This window comes from Scyliorhinus torazame, chromosome 21 (assembly GCF_047496885.1).
Source record: "Scyliorhinus torazame isolate Kashiwa2021f chromosome 21, sScyTor2.1, whole genome shotgun sequence".
Lineage (NCBI taxonomy): Eukaryota > Metazoa > Chordata > Chondrichthyes > Carcharhiniformes > Scyliorhinidae > Scyliorhinus > Scyliorhinus torazame.
The window spans coordinates 14,525,524-14,533,866 of NC_092727.1; the positions used below are offsets into that span (position 1 = coordinate 14,525,524).

Below are 8,343 nucleotides of genomic sequence, written 5' to 3' on the forward strand. Positions count from 1 at the left end.
AAACCAAAACCATGTCAGAAATTCCACCAAATTCCTGTTGAAATAAAAAAAGTGGAGATTTTTGTTTCTAATCCTTTTTTAAAGTGTTTAAAATTGACACAAATGTAATGTATAGTTTAGCACCAAGGTGATAACTGAGCTATCTAATTAGTGCCCCCCCCCCCCCCCCCCCCCGCCCCACCAGTTATTTTCCTACAGGCCTGTTTGTTTGTTTTTTAATTTTAAAGTCATTTCCTTTTGAAAGTCACTTTTGAATCTGCTTCTTCCACATTTTCAGGTAAACAACTGACGCAACGCCACTTACTCGCCTAAACACGTTGGTTTATCAGAAAAGCAAAATGCTGCCAGATGCTTGAGATCCAAAACAAAAACACAAAATAGAACACGCTGGAGAACCCCAGCAGGTCTGGCAGCATCTGTGGAGCGAGAAACTGGGTTAACGTTTCCAGTTCAGTTCCAGAGCTGGGAAGAAGAGTCATTGAGACCCCACACAATTAACATGGTTTCTGGCTGAACAGACTGCTGCAGACCTGCTGAGGTTTTTCCAGCATTTTCACGGAATCCTAGAATCGCTACAGCGCCAAAGGGGGCCATTCGGCCCATTGAGTCGCTGCCGACCCTCTGAAAGAGGGCAGCATGGTAGCACAGTGGTTAGCACAGTTGCTTCGCAGCTCCAGGGTCGCAGGTTCGATTCCCGGCTTGGATCACTGTCTGTGCGGACTCTGCACATTCTCCCCGTGTCTGCGTGGGTTTCCTCCGGGTGCTCCGGTTTCCTCCCAAAGTCCAAAGATGTGCAGGTTAGGTGGATTGGCTATGCTAAATTGCCCTTGGTGTCCAAAAAAGGTTAAGTGGGGTTCCAGGGATAGGGTGGAGGGATGGGCTGAGGTAGGCTGCTCTTTCCAAGGCCAGGTGCAAACTCGATGGGCCGAATGGCCTCCTTCTGCACTGCAAACTCTATGATTTCAGAGCACCCTACTTTGGACCCACACCCCTGCCCTGTCCCGTAACCCCACATTACCTTTTGGACACTCAGGGGCAATTTAGCATGGCCCATCCTCCTAATCTGCGCATTTTTGGACTGTGGGAGGAAACCCACGCAGGCACGGGGAGAACGTGCAAACTCCACACAGACACCCAAGACTGGGATCGAACCTGCGACCCTGGAGCTGTGAGGCAGCAGTGCTGACCACTGCGCCCCATTCTGGAAACAAAACGTGCTTGGATTTGTTTCCAATTTCTCTCTCCCCCCGGCCAGGAGCCAGTTCAATGAGTGGCGCTAAGCCTACAGTTGGAGCACTGTGCGAGTCTGATAATATCTCAAATCTTGAAACCGCATTAAACCGGAGCTGCACGCTACCTGTCCACAACTGTTTCGCCTGAGGGGCCAGCTCGATTAGGGGATTGACACCTAGACTGAGATCAATCCAGTCTCTTCAGCAGAAACCTCCACGCCTTGTGAAAGGCACACGTCTAAGCGCCACTTAACATTTTGCTTTCGGATCGACCCATTTTTTTGTTGTTGGAATAGTTAAATGGACGCGGGCGAGGAGCCATGTGTCAAATTCTTGGGAGGAGAAATCACAAAGGGCAATTTGCAATTACTTAACAGTTTCGGCCACTTGCTTTGTTTCCAGTTATTGGGGGCTTTTCAAGAAATATACAAATATAGATTTCAGAAATAGCAATGCAGTCTCTGTGTGGCCAGGACCCCCTCTTGCAGCAGTGGTGGATTTAAGTTGGATTTTTTGGGGCGGGGGTGTTGAGGCAGAGAACTCTGTCGCCTCCCGGGAACTTGTGCTGGTGTCTGACTGGTTCATCTGCTCCATTCATCTGCAAGCAGCAACCCGGGACGCCTGGGGTTCTTTTTAGAGCCCCCCCCCCCCCCTCCTCCTCCTTCACCTCCTCCCCTCCCCTCCAGCCCCTCCCCTCCTCCACCCCTCCACCCATCCTCCACCTCCTCCCCTCCCCCACCTCCTTCACCCTCCTCCCCCTCCCCTCCCCTCCTCCTCCACACCCTGCCCTACTCCTCCACCCCCTCCCCTCTTCCTCCACCCCCTCCTCCTCCACCCCCTCCCCTCCTCCTCCACTCCCCCTCCACCCCCTCCCCATCTTTTCAGTGGAACTGGGCGAGCCAGCCTATCGGCTGTTGTTGGCTAACTTTGCACACACAGAGATATTTATCTTTGGCCACAGCCCCTATGGAATGGTGCTGTGCACTGTCAGGTTAATTCCGCTTGTCTAACCGCTCCGCCACCATCTCTGGTTAAGCAGCTACTTTGCCCCTCCCGCAGTTGGCCACATTTGACCCATGGAACAGACGGAAGCACTTGAACCCGGAGTGGATTCCTGCCTCTCCCCCTCCCCAGCAGAGTGACTGACACACACTCAATGCCCATCGCTGCCTGTCTGGTCATTCTGGTGACTTGTGAACGACTCGGCATGGAAAGAGTTAACAGCGCTCGCCCAGGCTCAATCGACCCTCAATATTTTTCAGGAAGAAGGAAGAAAAATAAAAGCCCAATTCTCCCCCCTGGAGTAATGCAGCTTTTGCTTCCCCCACCGACCAAAGGAACAATTTCTGTGGCCCCCCCAGCCGCGCTGCTGATGCCCTCGCCCCCTCGCTCTCTCCCCCTGTCAGTTTGCGAAGTTAGCACAGTCTGCGCTCAGCTCCTACCAACCAACTGAGTCGGAAACAGGAGGTTGCCGGCTGCCGTCCGCTCCCGCAACACAAGCGGTTGGTTTGCAGGGCTTTAAGTTTATATAATATAAACGACAGGGTTGAAAAATGATTACGAAATCGGTGAGTTAAAAACGGTCAGGAGAGGGCGAGCAAAGGGCCAGAGTCTCTGGGTGAGTGTGTGTGGACGGCAGGAGAGAAGAGAGTTAAATGAGTAACCTGGGCTTGGAATTAGCCTGTTGCCCCGGCGCTCACTCTCTCTCTCTCTCACACTCTCTCTCACTCTCACTCTCTCACTCACTCACTCTCACTCTCTCTCTCACACTCACTCGCTCTCTCTCAGTCTCACTCTCTCAATCTCTCTCACGCTCTCTGTCTCACTCTCAATCTCTCACTCTCTCTCACTCTCTCTCACTCACTCTCTCTTACTCTCACTCACTCTCACACACTCACTCTTTCTCACTCTGTCTCAATCTCTCTCTCACTCACTCTCTCACTCACTCTCTCTCTCACTCTCTCACTCTTTCTCTCTCATTCTCTCTCACTCTGTCTCACTCTATCTCACTCACTCAGTCTCGCTCACTCACCCACTCAGTCTCTCTCTCACTCACTCTCTCACTCTCTCTTACTCTCTCTCTCACTCTGTCTCACTCTCTCACTCACTCTATCTCACTCTCATTCACTATCGCACTCTCACTCTCACTCACTCTCTTTCATTCTCTCTCACTCATTCTCTCTCACTCTCTCTCTCACTCTGTCTCACTCTCTCTCTCTCACTCACTCTATCTCACTCTCACTCACTCTATCTCTCTCTCTCACTCACTCTATCTCACTCACTCTCTCTCAGTCACTCTCACTCACTCTCTCAATCTCTCTCACACTCTCTCTCACTCTCACTCTGTCTCAGTCTGTCTCACTCTCACTCTCTCTCACTCTCTCTCTCTCTCTCTCACTCTCTCTCACTCTCTCACTCACTCACACTCTCACTCTCACTCTTTCTCACTGTCTCAATCTCTCTCTCATTCACTCTCTTTCTCACTCTCTCTCACTCACTCTCTCTTACTCTCTCTCACTCACTCTCTCACTCACTCTCACTCTCTCAATCTCTCTCTCTTTCTCTCTCACTCACTCACACTCACTGTCTCACTCTTTCTCTCTCACTCCCTCACTCACTCTCATTCTCACTCTCTCTCACTCACTCATTCACTCTCACTCTCTCTCTCACTCACTCACTTATTCACTCTCACTCACTCTCTTACACTCTCACTCTCACTCACTCTCTCACTCACTGTCTCTCACTCACTCTCTCTCTCATTCACTCTCTCTCTCATCCCTCTCACTCTCTCACTTGGGGGACTTCTCTCGATTGGCACACGGGCGAGGCTGCCCACTGAACAGTGGGTAAACCCGGGCATCTTGTACTGATCACCGAATACTGGCAACATTGAAGGCTTTTCCTGGTGGCGGGGGCACTTAAAAAAGCCCGGTTGGCTTGAGTAAGAAAGATAGGAGTGAGGGGAAGAAATATATCGAATTACGGAAATGGCGAGGACAAAAATAAATCATTCACAAAGTCCAACCAGGTCCCCACGAGCCGATATGTACCAAAATGTCTCTTTCTTACTCCTGGGGACGTGTTATTGTAAATAAAATAACTTCCCACCAAGCTGTCCACGGCCCCCAGTGTGTGTGTGTTTTTTTGGGGGGACAGCAAGATATAGAAAGCTGACAGGATTGTTAACTGTTCAAATGCGCCCCCCGTTGTCCCGGGCATGCAAACGCACACTATCGTTAAACACCAACTCATCCGGTGTGTAAAACAATAAAACAATTCTGCCGCTTCTTTCCGCGTTTAACGTGCACCGAAGTGTCGAGATTTTTGCATTGAAAAAAAAACTATAACTCTATTTTAGCAACAGTCGATGAGAGTCGATGAATATGTGAAGAATGGAACTCAACGTTTGTGTTTCAAAAAAAAACCTCCACACATACACACACACCCTTCCCTGGGTGGATATTGCAAGAACTTTGAACGTTTAAAAGACGACTTGTTTGAGTGGCTGCGCACCAAAGCCCCAGCTCTGATGGCGAGAGAAAGTGACTAGGTTAAAAGAACTCTAAAGCACAGCCAGGCAAACGCCGAATGATGTTGTTCCTTTCCCTTTCATTAAAACTTCTGCTTTGTGGAAGCACGTGTCTGTCTAACTTGAGTGGAGCAGGAGGAGGGGAACAAAACGTAAATCTCATTTTTTTTTTAAAAGTAGCTCACTAAAGTTTTGGGAAGAAGTGAAGCCAGGAAAAGTTTGAACATCGGAGAGACACACTTAACAATGCACGCAATCTCTAAGCCATTCCTTCCCACCAATGTTTAGATGCTAGCTTTGCCCAGTGGGTGCAAAAAAGTGATCAATAAACTACTGCAAACACAACAGCAGCCCGTAGCAGCACCTCGTCACTATTTAACGTTACTGGGGACTGTTTACAATCGATTGCACCCCTCAAAAATTAAGCAGCCAATGTAATATTTAACCTGGTGCCTGTTGTACTGAAGAAAATTAGACAGCTAACGGATTTGAACATGTATGCAATAGCATCCCAGTAAAATGTTGATTTCTTTCTTTTTACAGGTGAACACTAAGCCAGACAAGATAAGAAAATCCGTGCAAAAAAAATCTTCAAGAGGGGGAAAAAAAATTGCCTTACCAGACATGATGGGATTATTAAACTGTCAGTTTGTTTCAGGACAAGAAGCTTTGAGTTGCCTCACTCAATGAACCTTTTCCTTCAGATTTGTTGACAAGAGAGCAATATTCTTAAAATTAAGGCAATGTGCTTCCCGCAGCACTGAAATTCAAACAATACACAAACAAAATAATTGCACTATAGCTTGGGATATAACTTAGACTTTTGCTGCACATATGCCGACCTTTTTAAAACCTCCACAATCCAATGATTTGACAATGAATGATTGCGCGATACTTTCAATTTGAATATTCAAAGCCTAGACAAAAAGAGCACTCTCTTTTTGAAACACTGTGCATTTTCATCTAATAAAGACTCCAATGGAATAAAATACAATGTAAAGTGTGGAACTTTATGCAGGATTGAGCACATTTTTGTGATTTTAGCAACCTTTGGAGAGTCGAGCTGGCGAGGCACAAAGATATCCATAATTTTCGCCCCACATGGTCATTTTTGCCCCGAATGGCCCCCAACCCCACGTGCACGTTCAGGGTCGATGTCCTGCACCTCCGGGCGCACTTTATATCATCGTTCGGTTGTCAAACGTAATATTTGTGCCTGATTTGGTGTCAAACATGGCAGGTTGTGGGCGTGGCATGGTTCAGTCCTTTATTCGACCAGACAGTGGGAGCTGAAACTTACAAGTGGCGACCCTCACCCTCACCCACCACCCCTCTATTTCATTCTGCAGAACCCTGATTATTAAGTATGTGTTCCCCGCTGAATGATACCAGGGCTTCCTTGCGGCCCTGCTCGGCGCTCTGTCATCTCTGACACCTCATCTGTAGCGCCATCCTTATTCGTTCCAAAGTGATTATTCTTTCCAGGATTTCTGCTTGTTGAACTTCCCTGCTCTGGAAGAAATTGAGGGTCCGGATTTCAATTCACCGTCAGAGAGAGCACTTGCCTTCTGTACATGGACAGCACCATGCTGGCGTTTTGAATTAATTGTGTTTTTGTTCATTGCTTTCAATTTCGTTCTGGTGCATGAGCAATAATAAAAACAATGCTTTTTGAAAGTGTCCGTATTCCCTCCAATCCACGCACTCCGCACATTCTCCTACCCTCCATCGCCCGTTTCTTATTTTTTATGGTAAGATGTTTCTATCATAAGAATGCAGGGTGTCCTTTCAAATAACTGCAAATGTCGTTTTATACACACACCAGACTCATTTTACCACTGAAATCGTGATGGGCACAGGACCCTCAGTGAAACTGACCACTGCTAACAATTAACAAGCGGCTCTCGCCCAACGCCAGGGACACTTTTTCGTTGCAAGCCCGTTGCTGGTGTGATAGAGATCCGAGTCGATTATTTCGTTTTTAAATCTTTGGGGGGGTTTTTTGTGCAAAAATGAAACCATCAAGCTGGCGTTTTGCATCGTGTCCCGCCTGTACCGGCGTTTGCCAAATTGAGAGCGCAATAATGCTGGCACATTCATATTTAACACGGCGAGGCTTTGAGGGTGAGGTTAGCATCAGAGTCGCAACCCGGGAGTGACAACAGGGAACACTTTAAAGCAAACGAGACCAATTGTCCCCTTGCTGTTTATTTAATATCCTGGGATTGTTTTATAAACTATTAAACTTTACTACATCGAGCTACTTGCTGCAGGTTTGCAAGTTCAGATATGTCCAGGCTACCATTAGGTTTATTTTATTTTTGGACGGTGTGAAGTTGGACTGGAATCTATCCCCAGCCCTGCCGTTCCCCACGGCAGCCCCGGCTCACACCGCCCTCTCCGCAGCGCCGGTAAACCGGGACAGGGAGGAGCACCTCGGGACTTTTCCACTTTTCCACACCCTCTGCCAGATTGATTCATCTGCTTTTGGTCACACAAAAAAAAGCATAAATATTCCTCACTGTGTCGCCCATTGACACTGCACATATATCAGGGCACTTTGTGTGTTAATTACAACATCTTATATTGCCCAGAGGTCCAGTATTTTGTCTTTTTTTTTAAATCATCCATTAGGAAGAAACCGTTTCCGTGTCAGATTGATGATTTAATTCCCCCCCCCCCCCCCCCAAACAAACAAACAGGAGTTTATAAAATAATCCAGCAAGATCTCCACTGGGGCAGTGAGGGGGTGCCGGAGTTGACCCTGGAAATGGGTCACTGTCACTTACCGATAATTAACAAGGTCTGACTCACTGAGGGCAGCAGGGTGGCCTAGATCAACAACTAAACAGAGAAAACAGGAGCAGAGGCAGGCCATTCGGCCCCTCCAATCGACTAGCCCACAATCTTCAACCTCAGCTGCGTTTGCCCCGCACTATCCTCACACCCCTTAACATCTTTAATCGTTTCAAATCTCTTACAATTGGCACAAAGTCCCGGCTCTGCTCAAGGGCAATAAGTGCCCTCGCGGTAGCCAATAAGTGGTGGCACATTAATGGTTCTGTAAATATATATTTATTCTCGCCAATATTAACAAGATCTCCGCAAGCCGCAACAGAGAATAATTGCCCCCAGATATTGAAAGTGATCGTGCAGTAGCGAAACACCAACAAAGGGCGGGTGGAAAGGGGCTTAAAAGGTTATCTCCATCTGCTACGCTCACACTGCGGCGTGACTGCTGTCTGCCAATGTGGCATTTGGCCGCACCTTAAGTTATTTATGTCTTACTTCTACGGGGTGGATAGGGGTGGTCGACTCAGTCTTTCTGTCCCAAAAGCGTAAACCAAGCAGAATAGCGAGCGGGGAGAATTGGACAGTGTCCCTTGAGGCACAGCAAGAGGGAGGGGCAAACCCCAATCCGAATAATTGTGCTCGGCACTAGCGCAGTAAACTGCTGACACCTAGCGACAGAGAAAATGTTCGCTCCAGCGGTGTCATTGACTCTTCAATCGAAATACATCAATCGCCCCATCTTGTCACAAGCGAAGCCCCGCCGAATGTGCTTTCCTGCACACTCTAGAG

General features: G+C 48.0%; 1 long non-coding RNA gene across 1 annotated transcript; it reads left to right on the forward strand.

The window, feature by feature from the left end:
• Positions 1–2,559: 2,559 nt before the first annotated feature.
• On the forward strand, positions 2,560–6,438 carry LOC140398180 (uncharacterized). The gene is made up of 2 exons (XR_011937430.1): positions 2,560–2,800; positions 5,305–6,438. It is a non-coding gene; the product is annotated as an uncharacterized lncRNA (long non-coding RNA).
• The last annotated feature ends 1,905 nt before the right edge of the window (positions 6,439–8,343 follow it).